The sequence below is a fragment of the Colias croceus genome, chromosome 8 (assembly GCF_905220415.1).
Source record: "Colias croceus chromosome 8, ilColCroc2.1".
NCBI classification, from domain to species: domain Eukaryota; kingdom Metazoa; phylum Arthropoda; class Insecta; order Lepidoptera; family Pieridae; genus Colias; species Colias croceus.
The window spans coordinates 3,348,262-3,375,720 of NC_059544.1; the positions used below are offsets into that span (position 1 = coordinate 3,348,262).

General features: G+C 33.2%; 1 protein-coding gene and 1 long non-coding RNA gene across 2 annotated transcripts in view; both read right to left on the minus strand.

Annotated features, from left to right (window-relative positions):
• Window positions 1-27,459, minus strand: part of LOC123693654 — a 78,028-nt gene that overhangs the window by 41,213 nt on the left and 9,356 nt on the right. The window lies entirely within an intron of this gene.
• On the minus strand, window positions 24,984-26,818 carry LOC123693498. The gene is made up of 2 exons (XR_006751693.1): window positions 25,958-26,818; window positions 24,984-25,870 (listed from the first exon to the last, which is right to left on the minus strand). It is a non-coding gene; the product is annotated as an uncharacterized LOC123693498 (long non-coding RNA).

The window sequence follows — 27,459 nt, forward strand, 5'->3', positions numbered from 1 at the left end:
GTGCAAAGTGAATTGTTTATTTTTTGATTCGATGTTTTGATTTCTTGTCTTGAATCTGAGTGTTTTCATAAGCTTTTACAACATTTCTGGATACATATACTAATACATATTATATTCTATGGCCAATAAATACGCAGACCACATCAACTTATTTCATTAAATACGAACAGCCTTTTCTTTCTCGAAATTCTATAGTTGCTAGTTATGTGGGTACATTAATTTTCATCCAAAACTTCAAGTCCTATCATTAATCATTTCTAAATTTAAACTAACACTGACACATCAATAACCAATTGTCCTCATCGACATAGACGTTGGCTTGTGGCGATTTCAAGATAACATATAGAAAGTGCCGTTCCAACACCAACCGCGTTACGCGATCTGAACAAGCGCCGAACGGCACCCGAGTAAATAAGGCAGGGTCCGGATCGCTCGAGGCGATACCACTTACGCAAATGTATAAACGTTAAGAGGCAATTTTATTTATACTTTTCTTGTTCCTATCGAGCCTCAGGAGAAAATAAGCTACAGGTGTTTAGAACTATTGGTGTACAGTTTTTGGACTTGGGAGTTATTTCAGATCCTTACAGCATTACTCGTAGGATAAATAAGTTATCAAGCTTCGAACACTTCCAAGATTTTCAGTTCTATGATAACGAGATATCGATTTTAAGCAAATAAACATCATATATATGATAGAGTATATACATATAAATAGTTTCTTATAACAATGGGCGTTTAATATTAAGTATACTGCCAAAAAAAACCTTCGCATAAACAAAGGTTACAATAATTTAAGAATATTATGCAAATAACCATTTGTTTATTCATTGTCTTCAAAAGCTTAGCTATTAAACATTCTAAACGGAAATTTATTCAAAACTCTTGAATTTAAACTGGTAGCCATACATTTACGACCGTTGACTTTCAATCTGGGGTCACATATGTCAGAGATTTATTTATTTTTTCGAAAAAATCCCGGCCAATTTGAAAAGCCGTTTGTATATACGACACGATAATAATCATATTAACCACATCAAGTTTTTAATTCGCAAACAATTCGGTACGATCGTAACAATATTCGAAATCACTGCGGCCCAATGTCAGACGGCGCAAGGTCGCCGCTCACGTACCGCCTGCGCGCCTCCACAGCTACCACAGGACCTAACTAAATTTGCGAGATTGCATTGATCCCACTCACGTCGCTATTGTTAAGTATTACCAACCATTACCGGCAGCTCTGCCGCGATAACTAAGAATGCAGTAATCGCAAAATGGCGGTTTTGAGATAAACGCGGGAAAGACATTTTTACATATTTGAGGAAGATGTTTATATTTTATAGCCCTTGAAATCTATCAATAAAATTGGAAAAAATACAAGCTTTACAAAGATAATTATCTTATATTTCATAAATTAGTATATCCATTAATAATGCGTATTATTGCGTTGAGGTTTAGCATCAGGCCATGTGAAAATCACAGGACACTAAGTCTAAATACAGTACTTGCGCTCATTACTGCATTATGTTCTAGCGCATGTTGATTACTGCGTTATTTTTTAGTATTTGATACAGGTTTTTAATGTCCGGGGCTAAGTAGATGTACACATAATATCTTCTCACTTTTACACAGATTTAAAAAACATGCTCTACGGTTGAAACCTACTGCGGGGATATTAAAATTAAACAATTTGTAGAAGAAAATTAAGTTTTATTAAGACAACATTTATTTTAACATCAGTTAAACTGACATGTACATGACTTAAAAAACAAACAGCGCGCAGGAGCAGCACACGTGCCGCACGTCTCACTTCACCGAACGACGACGACGCAGAGATTTGCTTCAACAAAACGCAGCACTGTATCGTACGGTTACGATCTCGCGAACTTTTACCTGTGCTTTTACTACACACAAATGCAGTAATGTGGAGAACTGCGTTTTGACGTAGCAATTGGTCTACAGACACTAGAATAAAATGCTACAGTAATGGCTATTACTGCACTTTGTTTTAGGGTATCTTAACAAGAACTGCATTATTTTTTAGCACATGTTTAATACGGCGCTTTTTCTTATCATTGATATAGTTTTCATGTAAGTACTGCAAAAATCGTTAGCTAAAAAACATACTTCCGGGTACTTTTTTTATGAAATTATTTTTTTTTCATGTTAATAAACCCCTTGGGATCCCATTTCTTGCAAAAAGTAAAAATCCCAAAAATGTCGATTACTGCATTCTTTGTTATCAGGGCAGAGCTGTCCTCAATCGCTTCTTTTGTACACATGGTAGATACTTCGCCTATTGAACGCCAGATAATCGTTTGTCAACTTTGCACAACTGAAATTTAAGTTGACGGTATTACGCGCGAGTTGTGACGTAACTAAAAGATTACTTTAGGTAGCACAAAAATAATTCTTATAAGACTTCAAATTATACCTCGTTGGATAAATATTTTTTCTAATTTTCACGGTTCATCACCGAACATCATGGTCAACGGGTTTCTAAATATGAATAGCATTCCTAAGTGCATGTAATTAAAACTTATCCGCCGACTCAAATCGTTATCAAGAATTTAAAACCAGCAAGGTTTGTATCTACCTACTTCAGGTGTTTTTGCATGTTGCGTAATTTAAATGAAAAACATACTAACTACTATATTTTATAATATTCTTCACATCAATTCACAATTTCTATTCTTCAATTAACTTTTTTTCTAACAATCAAATGACATTTTTTATTTTGCTTTGTGACATGTGAAATACGCATTACACCACGTAAGGTAATGCTTACTTTAGAATCCATTGCACCTATACAATTATCGTAACAATATCTTGCAAAGAGAACGAATCATACAGAACCAACGGTAACCAACTATTGTTGAAACACAGAATTTAGTTAACGATTTTATCGATGCAAAATCGACGCATGTTAATCGAGTTTCACGTTTCTATATTCCGTTATCGCTGTAAGTCACGGGTCCCCTGTTTCCACGTGCCAATGATTGCCTGCAAGTTATGAAGCTGCTTTTGTTTCATATTGAGTAACGATATAATAAAACATTAACTACATGGTCGTTTTTCGAGATTTTGCATTGAAATTAAAAGTGTTATCGCATTCAGAAGGTACAATATCGCTGTTATTATGCCTATTCTGCAAGATGTTTTAGAAAGTACTACGACAATGATTTCATTAACAAATGATAAGAAATTGTTGAACATGCTGTTGCGGTCACGTTTCCGAGAAGAAATTATTTAACATTCGTAATCCTCGTAAGCATTTCTGCGCCAGCAATTTAATTAGATAAAGGTAGTTCTTTGAATGTGTGTACTTTATGTATAGAGATTCATGTGTACTGTTTTATGTTATTATCTATTATGAATGACCTAATTTTCTTCAATGAAATAGAAGATATGTTTACAATTTTCGCTTGTTAATGTTGAGCATAGAACCTTCGTGGAATTAAAATACCTATTTGTAAAAGTTTTAATTGGATATTGATTATTGTGGCCAGCGTGGTGACCTTTGTCCATTCAGTAGCTATATAGGCTGTTGTTGGTGATGATGTTAAGTAGAAGAATTACTTAGGTAGGTATATTACTAAGAAAAAAACAATCTGCAATGTTATAACTTATTTATAATAAAATAAATATAACGAATTTAAATATGTCGTGTTAGATATTTTTGCTTAGGTATAAACGTTATATTTTAAACCTACGCTCGACTTTATTCTTTCCAACTTCGAAAGACATAAAATACATTTGAAATATTCCATCTGCCTTGAATATTCTAAATTAATAGGTACGGAGCATATCTCCTTAATAGAATGAAGTACTCGCGACATATTATGATAAATGAAGAATGCTTACTTCAAAAAAATTCCTCAAATAGTTACATATCATTTCAATAAAAAAATATTCAAGTTATAAGTTATTTTGACGGTAAAGTTGAATGGAATGAAGTTATAATATAATTTTAATGCTAGATATTATGGCCTTGTCCAACAAGTTTCAGAGGTAATTTTATAATGAACAATAATTAGCCAAAATAACTATTGACGATTCGCGTGCGATATGAATTATTTAAAATCCAAAGAATAATTATTCTAGATTTTTTCTGAATCGACACAACAAAAGCATAACATATTATTTTCTGAATCAATTTAAAATAAAGACTTGTTTTAAGAACCTGATATATATAATTCACTGTCATATTTTCTGCAAGTAGGTATTAAGTTGAAAAACGTTTCTAATGCAGCAGCAACAATAAATTCTATGGGTAATTTCTTCTTACAAACCAACACGCACAGCACTTTATTACGAAGGTTACGTTTTGTAATTATTTATACACCTTCGAGCAATACACGAAGGTAACGAATATAATGAAATGCTTCATTAGTCACTGTAGCATTACTATCTATCTATACTAATATTACCTATAAAGAGGAAAAGTTTGTAATTACCTCTATGTATGTTTGCATGTAAGGTTTTCACGCATGAACCTCTCAACCGATTTTGATGAAATTTGGCACAGACAATCTTTAGACCCTGAGAAAGAGCATAGCCTACCTACTTTTTATTGCGAAAAAAATTAAACCGGCTTCTGCCCTCCTTCTTATAAGTAAAACGTAGGATTCCAGCTTAATGGATTTATAGAAGATTAATGATAAACGTTTGATACGAGATAAACTTTTCAGATACAACCATAGGACTGGTAAGGTTGCCGCAGTATGGACATAAAGTTCTCAGCCAAATACACATGATTTACACGTATAATATTGTCATATTATGAGCAGACAGGTCAATTTAGAGCGCCCACCTGTGGTGCAAGGACCGCTGGAACCTCTGTTGCCGCCGTTTTGCCGGTGTCCTAGTACGTTAGTCGCATTCACGCGGGCCCGCATGTCGTACCCTTTGACACACCCCAACCGCACAATTTTCCATCAGTCACTCTGATCGAGAGCCCGATTGTACCGTTTCCGATTCAACACAGGAGACACTGAGACCTGGAAACCACTCGGCCGTAAAACACGCACTGCACTCGGTAATTGTTACCGCTCCCTATTTTACATGCCGTTGCAGTTAACTACCTATATCCTCGTGTGACACGACAGAATGTTATTGAAAATGATTTCGCATAAACAAACGAAACTTATTTGAATAGTCACAAACTGCAACGTCGACAAATAACACGTATTTAATAAACACAAGCACTGTTAACAGATATGCTACTCACTGAAGGTATAATCATATCGTAAACAATTCGAATATTGATAGCGGGTACGACGCCGATAATAGAAATAACGTAGACGCGGTCTGTATCTCGTTAATGCCTTTAACGTACTGAATTGTGAGTACTGAACGGAGGCAGCTGTGCGAGACTGACAAAAAGAGAAAGAAAGAACTATGTATACTATGACGTGCAGAGTACTATAAAACATAACTCCCCAGTTCTGTGTCGCGTAAATGTATGCTTTCGAGCGTACTCAGCAAAGGTGATTTTAGTTTGAGGATATCGAACTTGTACTCAGCTGAGTCAGTTTCCTCGAACGTTGCGTGTGGAAATTAGAGTTCGACTGAATACTCATTGAGTATGAAAGAGACAACGATCTGATCGAAAGATTTCGTTCCGAAACGCACCGAAGTTGTTCCGATAGACAAGGCTGGCTGTCACGTTTCGCGAAGACTAGACATAATATCCTTATATTATATTCAAAGGATATACCAAAAGTTAAGTCTAAGTAAGCCTCGAAAACAAATTCTCTAACTTAACTTAAATATTAATCTTCCTCAATATGATTAAGCGTTCTCAATTAATTAATGACATCCTGATAGTAGTCGGTAAGCATTAAACAAGTAATTAATTAATTATCTGAGTTTACAATCATTATATTTACACAAGACAGTATTACATTTAGGTAATACCCGCGTAATTAATAAAAGGTAAAAAAAAAAATATTTATCCTACATTAAAATTATAAAACGTTTACATAAATTTATTGATCATATCCTAAAATAGAAAGCAGGACAATTAAAAATGTTCACCCACACATTATTCCACTTTAAGTAAACGAAGAGGAGTATCTAAAAATTAAAGTATTAGTCACATTGCGAATTAACATTTTTTCTGTTTTGAAACTCCGTTAAATTAATGAACATTACATCACCATAGGTTAAGAATTTATTATTTCTGTTACCTAGGTGTATATAATAGGTTCCCAAATTGAAATTCATCCAATTTTTAGGAACAGAGGTTTGCAAAAGATTTTTCCAATTAATTTTGCCATAAAGTTCAGATTAGTGATATCAGATTTAAATAAGCATCTGAGATAAGATCCTTATCTTCTATTGATTATTATTAACCTCGTTAAAAAAACCATGAGATTTATCGAAGTATAAATTCCAACATTTAGAGAGTTTCACCGTGACATTAAAAAATTGGCAGCGCCAAGGATCGTAATTCGTAACACATAGAGGTTAGAGATGATTATCATAATTTCGTCGTCAGCATTCTGTCCCCTGGATATATACTAAGGTATATACTACGCACATATAAGACTTATCTCGTGTGATTTCTCTACTGGCATCCGCGAATGAAGCGTGACGGTACGAATAATGTGCAATACATTCATAGAATTACCTTATAAATCTAATTTTACTTTGCGCAACTAATATGCTCTCGTTGCGATATCCACTGATTATTGAGCAAAATTCATCTAGTGCATACTTTCTAAATTATTATATCACAACATGTACAAAGCAAAATTTCTTGATCATTACGATGTTAATACATGTTTTAGCTATCAATTGATTACTTGCTATCATTTATAGAGATTGTATAAGCGGATAGGCAAGAAATTAGTTCCTTGTGATATAACATTAATGTATTTTACACAATGTTCTCCCCATACAGCTAAATTAAATGTACCTACTTTGATACATAACTCTTATTTTGATCTACACGAAACCACTTTATGACTTTTGTAAAATGATGAGAGTTAAGCCAGTGTTTAATGTTTATTTGATGACAGTCTAGATAGGAAAGACGATTTAGATGACCTGATCTGCATGTAAGCAACTCATAATTTGCAAGCGAAAGCATATTCTTGACAACCTTGGCTTTCCGCATTTATTTTTAACGAGTACTGGTTTGACTCGTTTCATATCTAAATTTTATCTGTTTTTGCTTTTTATCTGAATTACGAAGCATATTAGGATCAGCGTCAAGTAGTCAACGGTAAATGTTAGTTTTGTTAGGAAGGTTACTAAATGCAATAATTCAAATTCTATTCAGTAATTAGATCGTATTTATTGAAAACCTACCTAAACGTTGAAATTGATTCCTTCAATTCTAAGTCCAGAGTTAAAAATATATGTAAATAAATAGCAAGAGGTAATTGCATTTATGAGGCAATCGTGAAAATTATACCGTATTCGAAGACACTAAATGACGCAAGAAACCATAAAAATATACAAGTTAAGGTCTTCCAACCAGACTAGAATCGATAACGTGGGTGGGCATGCTCTACACATGCTAATCCTTGCCATTTCGAACTACACTTGAATCGTGTTATGTTTTACTGCAACTATTGGAAAACACACAGCCATAAATAAAATAGTTATCGTATTATTTGTCGTCCATTATTATTTACATATCAATAGACGCACACACAAGGTTATCTCAATTAATAAATTAAACTTTCTTCTTCACAGTTGAACTCTCCACTTTGTTAACATAACGCAAATGTCATCAAATGCCGCAAGACCGGTTACTATGAAAAGCAATTTTAATCATCGATATCGCCTCCGGTAATGTTATTCCGAAATTGAAAGCTGCGAATACTTCTAAGCGTACCTACCCAAATTCTTCATATTCATTTAGGAAGTTAGGTATGTTGATGACTTTAATTCTATATATGGTATAAAGTGAAATTTCGTCATATTAGTTCTTTATGAATTTTGAATACATATATCCTATACTCATAAGGACTTAGCAATGCATATCATAGCTCTTGCAATGTCTGTTTTGTAGCAGTTATCTAATTGTTACAAATGTTACAAAATCTGCTAATGTATTAATGATTAAGACACGGTAGCCACTAGCACTTAGCACAGAATCGTGTCCGGCGCTTAGAAAGGAACGATGTAAGAATTATAGGTATAGCGTGCAATTGTCAATTGCCACCAATAAGATTGAACAACCTTCACACAATGCATATTCATTTGACACGAGAAGTCCTACAGCTATAGAATTTGCAAACACCATTATAAGCCAGCTGCCTAGCTACGAACTATGAATATGGGCGAAACAATTGACGAGTACTGACCTGGCTTTAAAGCAATGTACTTCTACACTGAACCTTCCAATCTAAGTAATAACGATTATTTTACCTTTCCCCTACTTACTCACTACTAGATAGAACACGTGACATATACGACTTTATTTGTTATGCAAAAACACGAACATCCTCTCTAGCGCTTTGCATTGGTGCATAGAAGAGTTACGTAATATTTAAAGTTATAATAATATAATAGAATAAAGTGATAGAACACGATGATACAAAATGTTTGATAACCAATCGTATCAATCGAAGACTGTGAATGATAAAAGATTTTGCAGGAATTGGACGTCATAATAACTAAACGGTAAATTTAGTATTTTGTTCTGTAGAGGTTGAATATTCTATCCCACCAAAAACATAAATGTAAAAATTGGAGCCGAGTTCAATCGTTGACTTAATTTGCCAAAAAAAGAAATGAGATCTAAATGTGTGCCAAGTTCTGCAGACAGTCCAGAAATTTATTTACAAAGATGTATTAAGTTCTTAGGTTGACTGAAAACTCAATTGTTTTATTTTCCCTTAGAGAACAATGTTTATTCCAAAATATAACTATTTTAATTTGAATAATATAATTATTTTCACAAAGCAAATAACTAATGACCTATTGAACCCCATAATTTGATGAAGCTAGTTTTTAGAACCTCACAAAATATAAACAGTATGTAAAACTAGCCTCATCAAATTATGGGGTTCAATAGGTCATTAGTTGTTTGCTTTGTGAAAATAATTATATTATTCAAATTAAAAAAGTTATATTTTGGAATAAACATTGTTCTCTAAGAGAAAATAAAACAATTGAGTTTTCAGTCAACCTAAGAACTTAATACATCTTTGTAAATAAATTTCTGGACTGTCTGCAGAACTTGGCACACATTTAGATCTCATTTCTTTTTTTGGCAAATTAAGTCAACGATTGAACTCGGCTCCAATTTTTACATTTATGTTTTTGGTGGGATATCATTACTTTTTGTACAGAAAATTACTCTGCAAATTTGATTTACTTTATAAATATTTATATACGATTTTTTTTTATTGCGGTTTCTCTGTATGGTTTGTTTAGTATTATTTTCTATATTTTCTTGTATGTTATGAATGTCAGCGCACATTGCCCCGTCATTATCTGCAATTTTTTAAACTCGTTTTCTGTTTAAAAGATTACATGATTTTCTAAACATCCAGCGTGAATTTGTACACACACTATTACCAAGATGCAAAGATCGTTGTAGAAGAATCGTCGCCTTACTCCATGACGTTACGGTATTGCCATGACGCGATCTTGAAATTTTACTCTAAACGCGCCTAAAGATGTTTCACTCATATTAATATTACGCAAATTAAATCATTTCGACCTTCGACGAAGCCTTCTTCCATTACACCATTTATGGTAATTATTTTTGCATGCTTGTATTGGCTAAACATGTTTGTGCTTTATTAATATAATTGTATCACCATTGAATACCATGTTTAAAGCAAAATAAAGATTTTATTTATTTATTTATTTATTTACACTGAAATTAAAACTAAACTAGAAACACTCATAAATAAAGAATAAATAAATGTGAATATGTAAAATTATATATTATTTTTAACTGTATGAGCAATAAAGGCAATATTTTTATTACAATTTTCTTTTATTTTACGTTTAATAACAGTTTTGAATAAAGAAATCATGCAATCGAAGTAATCCGCCCTAGCGATACCAGCGCGAGTGAGTGTGATGTCAGAGGCGCTTCGAATCTACAGATATTTCGTCCTAAAATATGTAAACTTCAATAATCTATATCTCAGTCATTTATTGATGGATTTCAAAATTTTTTTCGGCCACTGATTAGTTTTGATCTATTTTTTAAGACTAGTAAGGTGAATATACTATTTTCTTTTTTTTTAAACTTTTCCATTTTTCCATACAAACAAAATTTATGTCATTGAAAAAAAAATTAAATACAAATAAATTCAGTATTTTCAGATTTTTTCCTTTGTACACTCACTATTACCTAGTTGATTACAAAATTTGAACTTTCTAGGTCATCTGGAAGTGGGTTAGGTTTTGTATATGTCTATAAGTCAGTCAGTCTTAAAAATTGCGATTTTTGGATATTAATATCTACGCAACTGTTTAATCTGTATTTATGAAATTTAAGGTTCTTGTTTATCTTGAGGTCCTTTTGATATGTACCAAATTTGGTTTATATAACTTAAATAGTTTTCGAGTTATAAGGGGGTGAAAAGTGGCTCGAAATGGTTCGTGTAAATATACACACGGCTGCTGCTCGCCAGTTCTCTTCGCTTGAACTCGGCTTGACACGCTGCCGCGTGTCTAGATTCTACTTAGATACTCTATTGATTTAATAACTTTCGTGGACAATTCCACCTCAAACATAAAATATTCCTAGAAAGTCGTACTTTGATCTGCTCTTCTGTTTTATTAATGGTTAACAGAACCGCACCCTTTTGAAAAGTGACTGGTCATGCCTTTACAGGCACCGGATACTAGTCAATAAAACCGGCATAGCTTTTGACTAACGACTCAAAGCTCTAGTCTAAAATTAGAACGGACCAGAATTGTAAAGGATATTGTTACAACTCGGTAGCAATTTCTTCGGGCAGTGGCGAATATTTTTAAGGTATCAAGTACTAACGAGGCGTCGGTTTTATTGTTAGTTGTTACATTGATTTGAATGCTTAAGTCGTGCTAGATTCTAAGGTAAATAATATTGGAGGGATAGGTGGTATTGATACTAATAATAATATTTAAAAAGGAACAAGTCTCGGTCTGTCAGCGCCCAAGGCTGATCACCTTGTCCGTAAATTAAATCGATCGATGAAACAGATGTGAAATGTATCTGTCCAACAGGGAGACACAGGACTTAATGTTATAAATTATATGAACTCAACATGCTTACGAGTCTATAATATTGTAAGTATAAATGTTATTTCCTCTCCAATGTTTACACAAAATTATAATTTTCTTTATATGAAAACAAAACTTTATTTTCATACATTGAGCTTCTCTTGGCCAATTATCTATGAGATAAATTTTATTATTTAACAATTACACCGAGCCTTTATGTCCATCCACTATAAACGTCGTAACGATAAATCTTTATCATCTTGTTTTTATACATCTACTTTAAGCAATTTCAAAGTTCTTCATCCTCTTCAAGTTAATTATGCATTCTTATAAACTGGTTATGATTCCAATTAACATGTCAATATTTTTAACAAACTGTGATCGCCTATCTCATTCGGTAGCATCGTAACTGGAACGTAATTACCAGCTAACAAAGAGCTAATCAATAGTGGCTTCATGTTGAAATGCCATTACACAGACCATCCATGTGCAAGACGTATCGAGATGATGGACAGCAATTAGCAGTGGGTCACCAGTCGCCACTCCGCGATATCCCATTATACATGTAATGCGAGGTAATTTCAGATTACATAATTCGTAAGGGAAGTAATGAAATTACGAGTGCAGCCGCCGAATGGAAGTAGCGCACCTTTTGTTAGAACACCTTGTTATGTTACACTTCTTGTTTGCGTAACTATGAGAATCGTATTTCATTTTCACTGACAATAACTCATTTCGCTGCGGCGCGAAAAAATCGGGCGCACTCATTTTGCATACCAAGTGTGTACGCGGCGATATATTAGATACAAAACGGCCTACGGCTTGTTACTTATTTTTACGGACTAAATATATGCAGAAATTAGCGCCACGCGGAATTTAAATAGATACCTACTTCTGTACATGGTAACAAAAACACGATAAATATTATGAACACGAAAACATTTTTTTGAAGATATATAAAAATATTGTTTCTTTACTAAAGTAGTGAAAAAGTGCAAGGTCAATGTTTTATTAAATAAAAACATTATTTTTCTTCTCCTACCTATAAAAACAATTTGACATTGACTAATTTTAGCCATGTTTTATCTCGTAGTCATTATTTTATCTTAAGGAGGGAAGGGAGAGACTGATAAATTTAAACCATAATCACAAGACTTTATAAAAGGCCGTAATGTTATATAATGAGTAGCAATTACATATCTCCATAAAAAAGGAGTAACATAGTTATCTAGGAATTCACCACAGGATGTTTATATTAGATTTTATACGATTTTAATGGATACTTGCTAATTGCCTTGCTATGAGCAAATTGCTTTATGCTGGACAGCGGACAGCCGCATTTGGTAGGCTAATTTTTGAGTGAAATATTTTACTGTCACGTTCGTCATAATATATATTATTGTGTCAAATCTATTGTGTCTTGGACCGATCGGGCCGCTTGGGGCTCAATGGGTTAATGAGGGTATTTCTACAGACTATTATTTAGAGAGGTATTTTGACTCCATTTTTTCGAACAATTTTTCTACGATTCTGTAAATAAATCACGGCAAACAAACGTCAATCCGACCAAGATTCTCGAGATATGAGTTAACCTGATACTAAAGTTGATCGTAAGAGATAACATCTAACCTTTAACAGCGGAAATCTCGTATGTATTCACTCACGTAACAAGCCATTATATTTACCTAGAACAGCAGATATTACGACAAAAACATCAACCCAGTTTCGAGCTCGCACTTGTTACGCGTCAAGCAAAAGCCATCATCGATTAAGTTGCACTAAGTTAGCCAACGTGCACTTCAAATAATGCGTGAAATTCCAACGCAAATTGTATAGTTGTTTTACATTGCATTTGCTCAATATTGTCGACAGATAGCATCGCAACAAACGCGTAATCTTCTAGTTCATAACTCACAAAACTATTGGGTTGTTCATTTGCACAATTGACTATTCAAATGTGGCATATAAATAATAATAATGAAGTTAGATCTCGACTGTAGGACTTCTTATTATACTTCGTTTGATGATGTAATCAATATGATTAAAAATTATGCAAACCACGAAACTCAATATCATTTTGCTAATAAACGCCATTGAATCCCAGGACAATTTCTGCGAGTTACTAATTTACAAATCTGACAAACTTAGCGCCAAATTCGACATCAAATTATCTCTACCACTGAATAGTTATTCCGCAGGAGAATCAATATTCGGTGCTATCAGCAACAAACTCTAAACATTATATCTGGAACGGTGCCTGTCTCCGGCGTCGCAACTCGCAAGCCACCGATGTTATTTTGTGAATTATAGCGAAATATACCAAGTCGCGTAAGATAACAAACACAGTGATAAAAGCGATAAAGGAGAAAGTCACAAATTACATGAAAGGCGTTTTATGACAGTTGTAAATGTTAATAATGATATACAAGCCAATCAAACTGTAATGAATTTTCAGACCGCACCGTAAACAACAACTCGATAAGTAAAAGTACTAAAAACTAATTATTCTTTATTACTAACTACTGTAGTTACATTTCAAACTCTACAGAACATTTTGGATATATTTATTAATTTAATTGTGAACGTTATTAGTTTTTAACAGTTACCATCATCCAAGGTGCGCTTATTTAACGAAATGAATGTACAACAAAATTGATGTTCTATCCTGTAATCTTTCCATTCTCTCTATAAATTAAGCAAACCAGTTAGTAGGTACTTTTCCTACCAGTTTAACCGTCAAGGGTGAAAATCTGCCGACCGTGAAGGACTAATAAGGCAACGAATAAATAGCATTATGTTAAAACGTGCCCTTCTTGTTAGTTGTAAGTGCAAACTGAAGTAAACCATTAATACAAATTGTGATAATTATTTTAGCTACCCACAAACAGGGTTCGTTGCTATAAGAAAATTGAATTTTATACCTAATGCAACAAAACGTATATCTCTCCGTATTTTGTGTTAGAAAATGTTCCAAAACTGTACTACCTTCTAAGCTCTCTGTCGTCTTTTCCTTTTTATCAAAATAACTATTTTTTTTATTGAAACATTTTGGTACATCAATTTCAAAAAACCCCTCACCCTCTGTACGCCACACGTCATCTCTTAACTTGATGTCTAATTTGCGGTGTCATGTCGATATTTAAAGCAACCCCTGGTTTTGTACCGTAATATAATCACGTGCGCTGTATTTAAGTAATTTTATTTATTGGGGTACTTATCTCTCAACATAATTGCTTTATAAGTTTTATTTACATGCATTGGGATGTTAACTGGTGTACAGATGAAGCAATAAAATTTGGTCGCGTAATATGAGTTTTGAAAAATATGCCCGACTGGCTTGGATACCATACAAGATTGAACATAGCATTCTGCTACCAAGATACAAATCATTTTAGCTATATCCACTTTTATATGTTAAAGTCGCCGCGGAATATGACCAAATCACATGGCGCCATGCCATTCCACACATCCATATAACATACATCAAAGCAATCCGCCGGTTTCACTTTTCTCTCCATCGGTTATTGCAGGATGGGCGTGACAAGACTCGAGGCGGCCTTGCCGTCCGTCGATTACATACTTTCCCTGTTTTCATGGGAATCCCATGGGGTATACGACAATATAGTGAAAGTGGAACAATTTCTTTATTATATTTTGTGGTCCCTTTTTTATTGAGTGCCTAACTGATATAGAATTTTCAATGTCTGTCACGCGTCACGCTTTTCCGATTTCGATACGATTCTTTTGATATAAGTACATCGATATACGACCCAGCAATTTTAAATACAATTACTTGTTTGTATATATAATATTCAAGTGTTAATATAATCTTAAGATTAAGACCAATTACGACAGACAAGACCGACACTTACATTGACACCTCCTTATGTAGGTTTTAACATTTAAATTACATTTTTTAACGTCTGAACATAGCCAATTATTTCTTGATCTTTATCAAGCATTTAAATACATTTTTCACATACAAGTAATAGCTATGATATAGAAACAATTGAAGTGCATTCTTGCGAATGAATGCAGAACAAAAATATGCAGACAATACAATCTAATACCGTTTTGTTTTATGAAGACGATGACGAATGAGCAATCTCTAAATGTTTATGAATATTTTGTATAGCCATCAAGCATATTTTAATATTAACATTTAATAAACTTCAAGTTTACATGGACGATACCTCATTGAATCTAAGCTTTCAATGAGCAAATGCAACAAAATTAATAACATTAGGTACCTATGATCATTACACCCATTCTTTGACCTTTCTTACACTATAGTGGGTGTTTGTCAGTTTTGACATTGACACGCTTAAAAATTATTTAAAATGAGAGGAAGATAAATAGTAGATGTAGATAATCGAAACCGTAGTTTATTTTTTGCTTTGTGAATATTTAAAGGAAAAGCGAGTGCTTTTTGATGCAACGTGGTTGAAAAAATACTCTGAGTATTTCCGAAAGTGATCTCATTTCTGATGCAAATGGTTTTAAATCGTACGTTCTCTTTGCAAATGTTACCTATGTTTGAAGCATGCACTTCATAATGTCAATGTAATTCATGAGATGTCAGAGTTATATTACAACAGCGTGACTTGATTTTTACCCGGTAGGTATGTTATGGGATATAAAAAATTAAAAATGATGCTATAATATAATAGTATTCAATGTATAAATTGTTGAGGTTGAGGTTTATGCTAAATGTTCAATATGTACTTTAAAATCGTTAATAAAGGCATCCAAGTATCGCGTTAAAAATCTTAAAATAATTAACAAGAAGGAAGATCATAAATACTCGTACGATTTTACAAGCTCACATTAATACATTCAGTTTCGCAAGATTAATTTGCATTATTTCGCGGTAGGTAAGCCGCAAAGCTAGTGACTCACACGTTGAAAAATTTCTCAATGTAAAAGGCGCACTGTTTTTGGTGCTTATTTCACAATCAGTAAACAAACTCGAGCGTCTTTTATAAACAAAAAATGTAAAACACAAACAACGATTCAACAATGGCTGACGGAGGCATTAATTCGCCTATTGTAGAGGCGCATTTCTCAATGCGAGAGAAATTTGACAATGCACTTATAGAAAGTTCAGTTTGGACAGTGTACGTGACGTGATTAACAAACAAGTTTTTGCCCGTGTGAAGATAGAGGAGCCGATGCATCTGAATAATAACCACGAACCGGAATTAAAGTGATAGTCAATTACGCTCGCTCCGGTGCCATCGAAAGTGTTCGGAAGGACTTGACATATGTACTAAATCGTGTAGTGTCATTTATACTGACGCCGCAGCGAAGAAAGTGACACGAAAACCTTATTGCTTCGATGTTTGAGTTCATGGATTGATGTGTTGATGTCAAACAAAGTGCTTCTTGAGAAATTATCGGTTTTGATTTTAAAATTTATAAATATCGATAAAATATTAATGTTACAACAATTTTTAATAAGTTTTATCTATTCAGAATTATGAATGATAATACCTAACATTTAATAATACTGCATACCTATTTACTACCTACAATAAATGTAAAATTGTAAATATGTATATTCACAATTACATGAATACATAATTAACACTTTATGAATAAAAGTATTGGTAATTGTCTTATATTATAAATTATAACATGACATTATTTTATTACTGGTACCAAAAGCACTCAAATTAAAATATCCAGCATGGGCAGTAGTAGTATATACTTTTTAATAATAGCAGTAGTAGTTATTATTAAAAAGTATATACGGCAACAAGCGTAGTTAATTAAATGATTAAATTAAGTGGCATTGATGTTGAAAATACCATTTCATCAATGTAAATTAATGACTTTAGTCACGTAACGTCTTTCAGTAGTGAGTTTTAAGTCTTCAGGGAGCGGCAAGGAACTGAAGTTTAACGATTTTACAACGAAATAAATTACATTATAATCAAATTTGAATAAAATTCGGCACTAATTCTACTAAACATATAGAATAGGTTGAAATAAATATATTATTTTTCTGTATTATGACGGTTAAAAAGCGCTACAAAACGAAGTCAAGTGGAATAAATAAATGTTTGAGTTTGAAACTTTAAAAGAACTTACTGACAAGAGAAGCCCGCTTACATTTTTATTCCCGGATCAAGTAAAAGCCTCTGCACCAAATTTCAGGTCACGCAATTAATTATGAAGCTACACCTCCGAGCTTAATTAGGTCATGTACACTGTAAAAGTGTCGACTTTTACGAAATTATTTCAAAGTGCTCGTTAATATTTCACAGAGTTAATTTTATCAAATGACGGATGAAATATGATGTAAACATTCCTCTCTAAAAAGATTACAGCAAAAAAAATGATTTTTATTGAAGAAACATTTTGAACTTATTAGCAGTTGAAAAATTAATTACGACCTCGCCGTTCTAACGCCTATTTGGCGCACTGGGTATATGACGAAAAGCAATTTTATTTATCGTCTTTGTCGCAATTGTCTGACAATTCGATTGTGTAAAAGGCCGTAATGACACCACGAGAACAATTTATATCACAATAACGTTGTTCTTAGGTGCGATAAGCGAATAATCGGTGAACGTGGAAGACAATTTGTTAACAACGAACCGCGGTGTTGAGTGTAGACACCACGCTCATTAATGTTAATAATTACGCGGCATAAGAACAACAATACAGCAGCAAAAAGATAAAAAGGAATGTTGAAATTTGGAAAACGAATAATGCATGTACATGTGCGAATTGTAATAGGAATGCAGAGCGCTTGCGATCCGAGATGCTCACGCGCATTACACGCGACTGCTTTCGCCGATAAGAGCTGACACTGTCTCAAGTTTGTCTATGACAAATGCGTATCTCATGTCGTGTTATGTGCTCTGCTAATTTAAAGCACTTAGAGGTTTTTTAAATCCCATATGGGAATTGTAAAGACAATCTAACATCGTATGATTGGAGGACATCGGCATTTATTTAATTTGTTCAACAATTTTGCTAAATAAAACTCAATCTCAAACTCAAACATTCATTTATTCAATTAGACTACTATTTAGTAGCACTTTCGAATCGTCATTACTTAATATTTTTAACATTTACCACCGATTCGGAAAGCAGTATCTATGGAGAAGAATCGGCAAGAAACTCCATAGTTGCTCTTTTAAAATCATGTCAATATTACATAATATGTAACTTATATCTAACTTATACCTACAGAATATTTCACAATGTTTCTGAATCCACAAACGTAGATTTCAGCTATAGCGATTTGATGGTAACAAATGGCTCTACTTCAAATCAGTGAAGAAACAATGTTATTCGGCTCTTTGAAATTATAATATCAGAGCGTGATAGGGTTGTCATTTGTTTGCGTTGGTAAAAGATTCCCGTAAAAGGCAAGCGTGTAGAAAACAAGTTGAACAGAAATTACAGTGTATAAAATGTTATTTTAAATTTGGTAATTATTGTAACGTCTATACGATACTTATATTTATGTATGATTAAATGATAGGTACATTTTATTTAAAACTCAAAGTGTAGCATTTATTTTACGATAATACACTGTTATCATATTTTTATTTTCCACGGAAGAATTAACTGATTTTCTTCTCTCCTATGGCAATGAGCATATGACTTTACTTTATTTATTAAGGTAAGATAAGGTATAAAAAGAAAATCTTAGCATTCCAGACCATACTTGCCACGTATAAATATGCAAGTAATGTTACTTGCTGTGCACGACACGGTCGTTGACTCCTATGCAATTGATCTTTCATCAATAGACATTACGATTTAAACGCGGAAACGTTGCACTTTATAACGTCGCCAATTTTAGTTACATCTTGATACAATAAACACGCGGGATACGTTTGCGATTTTGATTTTCGAGATAACCTAAAATAGTATAGGGAAATAACAGAGGTAAAAATAATATAAATATATGTAACTACACATTTTGTAAATTTTAAAAATATGAATAAAATCTTTAAACATTTATATTATTTCTTAAAAAGAAAACATTTATAACTTAAGTTTCCAACGGACGTTAATTGTTCCGCGTATCGGGCAGACATTCTAAGATACATATCAGAACATTGCTAAGACAGTATACTCAGTACTTTATCTTTGTAATAAGCTAGTCAGCGGTCTTCGTATTTTTTTCTTTGCCTGGTAGCCGAAACATTTCAAGAGTTTCAACCATGGATTATGTTGAAACTTGAAACGTAAGCAAAAAATATTGTGTACCGTAATAGTGATTGTAGCCGTGACGATAATTTTTGTTTCAACGTTGTGTTTAGAGATTTTACAGTAGACCTCTGCACTGGCACGAAGAATGCTTAGATTCTGTTGATGTCACGTCCATGTTGCCCTAAATAGGGCCAGTGAAAAGTCGATTCGAGAAATTCGTAAAGCTCTAAAGAGAAGATTATGTAAAAACTTTGCGGTAAATCAATTTAAGACATTTGCCTGCCCATAAGTTGGCCCTTTAAACAAAAGAACCGCTTTCAAACAGAAAGTAGCGGAAAGCCATTATCATGTAACGCCCCATAACCACAACGCGATTTCGATAGGTCGCCGCACTCAGATCGATGACGCTCTCGTAGACCATAAATACGATCGCTCTGATAACGCTTTCTCCGATATGTCGAAGGTGAAAAAATTACATATTGATCACATAATAAATATAAAAAAAACACGGTGATATGTACATTAAAAATGCCTACATTGATCTTTTTAAGTTTCTAACATCCGTTTGTAGAAGGTTAACAATATAGTCACAGTATTACAATATTATATAGTCTTAGGATAACGGAGTGGCCTACTCTTACAACTGTATTCATTGACTTTTAATTGTATAAACTTGTATTAATTTCAATTAATATTTTTACTACCTACAGCAGTTTACGCGATGCCCAACAATTCCACGTCAATTATTTTTAATTAAACTGAATATCATGCAAGTGTATCTAACTATTGTTATATATTTAGAAAATTAAAGACTACGTTTTTTCGCTGTGCTCATAACGCAATTTACTGAATTAGTTTTGATAAACAAGATATATGGGTAACTAGCCATTAACACTGATGATTTTATCTTCCACTGAGTACGATCGTCCGACGTCTTCGATAAGTGCTAGAAACATTTTAGTGGTGTGGTCGCAACCAACCATTAAACGAATAACAGGTAGCAGCAGGATCTTGTTACGATCAATTGGCCTTTTCTGGATAATAGTGGTAGAATGCTCAGAGACTTGACCGATAAATCCACCGTTCCGGATAAGGACGACTCATTACGTCATCGTGGAAAAGATTTCACATACAATTTTACTTATAACTTAATCACGATAAATCGCCGATCGGATGATTACATATAATAAACTCCGAAGTGAAATTGTACCGGAAGATTGGCAAGAAAACGACAGTGATTTAGTTAATTCGAAAGGCGGACTTAAACGCCGTACATGGTTAATAAGTGTTTATGTGGGCGTGTGTTATGCAAATTGCACACCAAACAATGACTCGTTTTCTTGAGAGTAAAAATTCGTAGGCGTTAGAAATTCCTACGCTTAATATCTACCTTAAAGAGTATTAAAAAAAACTTCAAAAATCAATGCCACGAAATGAGAAACAATATTTCATAACAAGCTGTTAATAAAATTATAGAAAGTGAGATCAGAAAGTGATAAATGCATACAAATTGATTAAGCCGATTCAAAGACAATGAGTTGGCCAATGAATTCTGATATAATGTCACCAGCGATAACATCAGATTTATCTCTCTGAGTTAGCGGAGCCTCGTGAAGAATTGTGTTCACTCGTGTGCACGTCGTTAAATTGAATTACATTCGGCTGTAGAACGATAATGAATAATGAAAGTTCTCATGATTTTGATAATAAATACGGTCCCTGATTAGTTACTGTCTATTTTCAATGGGAATCATTTTTCTTTCAAAATTATTATAGTTAAACCTAGTTAAAGTAAAATTGAAAAATATTGCAGAAGACAGTGAAACAAAATCACTATTCGCATCTATACCTAAGTACACTTAGGTATAACTTAAGTAATTCTCTTGACTTATATAAATCTATGCAAATGACAGCGCAATTTATGAGAAGTACCAATTCAAAATACGATATTTCGATTGATTACCAATTTCAAAACGTATTATTTTCATCTTCGCTCCAAATACATAATATTTCACAAGTTCAAACGTAACACTGCAATGTCTAGAACCGCAAAACGTAGTGCAGACTTTCAAGTTTCAACCGATCCGTTTAGTATTAGACCAGAACGAAATTATTTTGAACTATAACCAATTTCAAGTTTTGATACGTTAAGATGTGCAGTCAGACAATTTCTCTTCCTTTATTAATTTCTATAATTTCTGCATGTCATTGTTAAATTTGTAATATGTAATTATGTAGTATATGACTAAGATTTTGCTTGCATTGCTTATTATTAAAAATTAAAATGATAGTGCATTTGGTGGATTTGAAAATTAAATTAAATTATTTGATTTTCTATTGACGAACGTTCAAAAATTAATCGGAGCATGAATAACATTATATTACTATAGATTATAGAACACATTTTAACGGCCTCAAGGAAGATGAAAAATAAGGAAATATTACTTTAAATAAATTAGCCGTCGCCGACGTCGTTCGTGTTTTGTTACCATTTAAAAAATCTTCAGTTCCTCAAGTTCTAGAAAAGTTTTTTTTTTTATAAAATGAATAAAGAATTCAAAATTTAAATCTTATACATATTTAAGTCTTGGTAATCAAGCGTGAAGCGATCATATCATCATAAGTTGGAATTATAATTGAATCGCTAATTCGCTAGTTACTTCGACGAATTCTAAACTAAGTTTATATGATATTGTAACAAACACCAAGTCTCGCAGTTTGACCTACATTTGTACCTATTAGAGTGGTTTGTTTTGCGTGTTCAACGAGGGTTTGTCGTTTGCTGGGTGTGTACAAGCAGACAACCTTCCAGCGAATATATAGGTTACTGAATATTTGACAGCTGCCGTACCTACCTATCGTTGTATATAGAGGTATATTTATACAATTACTGAACTTTCAAACAACATTTGATCCTGTTTTCTTTCAATCTATACCATATTTATTTCTGATTTATTCTCTGTCGAAAGTACACCGTACACCATTAAAGATTTCAATTAAGTGTTTATAGTTACCGGTCTGTATAGCTGTTTGTTCTTCCGAGTAATAAGCTGAGCTTCGACAGGATGTAAAACAACTTATGGCATCATTAATATCGATAACGCCAACTAATCCCGCAATACAAGAACCACAAGTGTGATAGGATTTTCCATTTAATTGCTGTATATGTATAGAAAACAAGGCATTTATTTATCTTTGAATGAATTTATTCGCAATATCGTAAATGCATCGTTCGAGGCGTACAGGAAACAATGGTTATGCAGGCGTGATTTGCAATAACTTTTCCTCAGTCGTTTAGACGAATGTAATTTATTCAAAAGACTCTTAAGCAAACCTTTGTTATACAAGAAATATAGCTTACGTTGCATTGCATGTGTAGAGAATATGATTATTGATAAATGCTGTGAAATCCAAATGAACGGCTGCTGTAATTCAGTTTCGCAAAGCGGATTAAATAAGCGTAGGTATTAAAACAATAAGATGAAGGAAGTATTCATCTGCTACCGCAAAACAAATAATACCGAGGTAACAACGCAATAATGAAACAATGAATCGAATTACATCGGATATCATATTAAAAACCGCTACATAAAATACACCTCGATGCATATTGGTTACGCCACTCAAGTTCAAGTTACGAGCTACAGATAATCTAGATAAGAAAAATGGAACGTTCTAGATCTAGGCGTTTGATCTGTTAGCAATCGGTGATGTTTACCACTTGCATCTTGGTTACGTACTAAATACGGAATTAATATTAAGATAATTTAAGATAAATATACATAGTACGATATTTAATGACAAACCAAGACGCCGCGTATGAAAAACTTATGAAAATGTTATTCACACAATCTGTACCTATATTTAGTTATTTCTTGTTTAATATATTGTCAACGAGATTCTTAAACATTTTCATTCAATTTCAATTTCCCTTTTCCAAAATTTTCCTTCACTCTGTATTAGGCTTTTAGGATTTTTTATTTCATTGACAGATTTTTACACCGTTTTCACTTTTCATATTGGCCCTCTGTGACGAAACCGTAGCAATCTTGTCAGTGCTATAACAAGTATTCGTGAGCCATGTGATAAAATCGTTTCGACTTCATCGAGAGCATCTACGCGAGCGCGTGATAACATCGATAGATCGAGATACGTTAAGAGATTATGCAATTACTGTTACTACTGGACGGTTGAACGTTCGAACGTCTTTCATTAATTGATCCATTTCGTACCTAGTATATCTTACTCGCAGTTAACTATTGTTAATATTCTTGGTTGTAGAGTAGGTAATATAAAAAATGCATCATGAAATTCGGTAGAAAAGGAAACGATTTATGAGCAAAATGTAGAAATAGAATCGTTTGTGTATGTTCACATGACTCTTCAGTGAAATTGCACAGATTAATTAATGTTATTGATTCTAGTGGCTATTATAGGTAACTATAATCCATACTAATATTATAAATGCGAAAGTAACTCTGTCTGTCTGTCTGTTACTCAATCACGCCTTAACTACTGCACCAATTTGCTTTATGCAAATTTGGTATAGAGATATTTTGATACCCGAGAAAGGACATAGGCTACACTGAAAAAACGTGACGGCTATAAATAAACAAGTTGCTGCTATTTACAACCGAGTAACTTGCTTCGGAGGGAGCCTGCAAAGTTTGTGGCTAAAATTATACAAGTCAACTTTGTTAACGTATGTTGGTAATATAAACCCACTAAGCTGGTCAAAAAATACGTATTAAAGGTTTGTTGCTTTTAACCTATTCACTCAGTAAATATAACTTACCTACTTACTATAGTGAATCGCGTTACTCTGTTAACAATACCCAACGTGCTCTGTTGTTTTTAGCAAAGTTGTTGCGTAAAACTAGCTAAGTAACACGATAATGTTAATCATATTTATTGGGTAGGGACAGCCAATCTACTTTGTTACTTCTACTCAATTGAAAATTTGTATACGTAGCCAAGTTACTGGGTACTGTCAATCGTGTTCATTGGTTAACTATAACTAAATATACTCTGTTCTTTCTAGTCAATTAAGATTGGTATATTTAGCAAAGTTACTTTGTATTCTTAGGCGGGTTTATTAGGTAACCATAGCTAAAATACTTTGTTGCAAGTACTAATTCAAACGACACATATTAAGCTATATATTTTCAGTATAAGCTGACCTGTGAATGTTTGTAAAACCTATACAAGGTGTAACAGAAAGGGGATATACACATCCGAACAGGGCGTGATGCACTGATGAAACTGAACAACGTTTTCCAAGGAAAATGGGTCGAAAGATGAAAAAAAAATTAAACCTCTCCATTATTTTCATCTTTTGACCTTATGTTCTTTGGGAAAATTGTTCAGTTTCATCAGTAGGTACATCACGCCCTGCTTAGATGTGTAACCCCTTTCTGTTACACCCTGTATGCAATGTGAAGTCAGCTCATACTGAAAATATTTACCTAGTTCGATATGTTGTCATTTGTACCATTATCCTTGCAGGGGGCAAAATTTTGGCATGTCGGAAAAAAAGCAAATGAAACGTTCATGTAGGAAAATAACACTCATTTTACCGACACACCAAAAACTTATAAGAAACTGAAAGAAAATTATGCACATTAATGAAATTAGCTTTATTCAGTACACGATACAATCATTTCAAGTAACATACTACTTACACTTAGATACTACTACTTTTAAAAATAGTACACAATTCACAATGTCAAGAAACAATAACTATTTTGTGTTTTAATTTTCACAATAACAGGGTTAAATATAAATCATGAGTAAACTTTTAAGGAATGACTCACACTACGAACCTGAACAACTTTAATTAGGTCTATACCTAATCCAAAGCCAAATCCAACATCGTAAAAGAAATATCAGCTGTTTCATATACAAAAGTGGAATTATCTACTCTGCCAAAATCTACGGAACAGCTGATTTTATTTCGCGATGTTGGAGTTTGTTCTATAATGAAAGTGGTTTAGGTTTGTTTACATAAAAACAAACAACCATTATGGTAATGTAAGCAAGTTACTACATCTAAATATTGTACTTATATGTATTTGATAAGTCAAAAGTTTAGGCAAAAACTATAGAATAAGTTAGGAGAATAAGTAATCTTTTTGATCTAATAATTTTATTACAACCCAACAAGTAAAACCGTTATATTAAACATTTGAATTTATTCTCATTGAAACATAATTCACATTCGTCGTCGGGAAAATGATCATAAATGCTAAAACTTAAACATTTTTTGCACCAAAAAAAAATTAAAGTACAATAAGCTCTTTACATATTATATGGGAACTATATCCTACCTAATGTAATTTACTAAAGTAATAGGTATTTAATAAAGTAATAAGTATATGACAATATCTTGCTTGATCAGAAGTAACTTACTAATTCAAATATTTTTGGCTTGATTGTGGGGAAGCTTTCAGTGATATATGTATTGTCCTTTGGTTTTCACTGTTCTGTGGTTTTCACAATCTATTTCTAGCTGTAAAAAATAAAAAAAACCTAAGTAAATATTATACAAAAGTAATTAAACTAAAGCAGACAAAAAATTCAAAAAAATTGAACTCACCAGAAGATATCCTTTGGGTTTTTTAAGAGCCGCATATTCATTGTATTGAGGTATTGGAGCTTTAGTTAACTATTTTGCAGCAATTAGCTTCGTCTCTGTAGAGTCTTGCCACTTTAGTTCTACGGTTGTCCATGGCTGTTTTTGAGCCCTAATAGTTTGTCTTCTGCATCTTGCTCTTCTATAATAGTTTGATTAAAATTCAAAATGATGATGAAAAGTTTTTAATGTAAATTTGAATCTGCCTTGTAGGTGCTGAGGCGGCGCTTCAACAGACACGTTTGTCACTCGACTATGATTTGATAGAAATGGCTGACTTTGCGGGCTACGCAGCCAATTCCTTGTTTCATTTTTATCAAGTTACTCGGTCAAAAATAGTATTCGCTCCATTGTTAATTGCCGAGCTGTGCTTATCTCCCAATAGATAAGTTACTTGTTTGTTTTTAAGTAAGAAACACGGTTATATGCATCATAGAAAGTTATTTAATTTTAGCCAAATAATATTATGTCTAAATTTAAATGATTTACTTGTCATTCAATCATTATGTAAGCTTGTTTATTTTTAACCGAACTCTGTGTAAATAGTAGCCAACTATGGTTAAGTCTAAAATTAAATAACTTGCTTATCATTAAATAATAACGTAAGCTTGTCTATTTTGAACCTAATTCGGTAAAGGTAATATTGACCGAGTCGGTAATTTTGAAATAAATAAGTACTTTGTTAATAATAGCCAAGAATATTTAGCAATACTTGCTTGTATAATACTAGCAAAGCTTTAATGCATATTTTAAATATGTCTTAATTGAATGCAGCAGAATAATTTTTAACCGAGCTAAATTGGTACTTTGCTAAAGAAAATTTTTCTCAGTGTACTTTTTATCCCGGGAAAATGACGCAATCCCTGAAATCCCACGGGAACGGGAACTATGCGGGTTTTTCTTGACTGCGCGGGCGAAGCCGCGGGCTGAAACCTAGTTTAACATAATTTAGATTTTTAACTCATCTAATAAAAGTGGATTGACTGACTTCTGTTAGACACATAATGTACAAAGGAAAACAAAAAATATTGGACATATGCTAGTAGTTTAATACCTTCAGAAGAAGGTATTATTACTGACTAGACGACCGGAAAGCAGGAAAGACAGGAGTGTGAGAGGTCTCAAAAACGTTGCTACAAAGGGCGTCATTTGTAAGGTTGCTTCCTCCTCATTGTCGCAGTTCGTTCCCAGATTAACTGGAGAGTGGAGACACGTACCTACTCCACAATCCTAACAATAAACGCAGTATAGGATAGCAGTTTAGTCAACATTATAAAGCCAGAAGTGTGATCTGAAGCCAATGCAGACAAACATTTATTTCTGTGCCAAATTCCATACAGATCTGATCAGCTGTTTTTCGTGAAAAAGTAACAAACATAACTCTATTCTTACTAACTTTCGCGTTTATAACGCTAATGGCTGCAATTAATATTGATACTGTCCAAGACACTATGTCCTAACTAAAC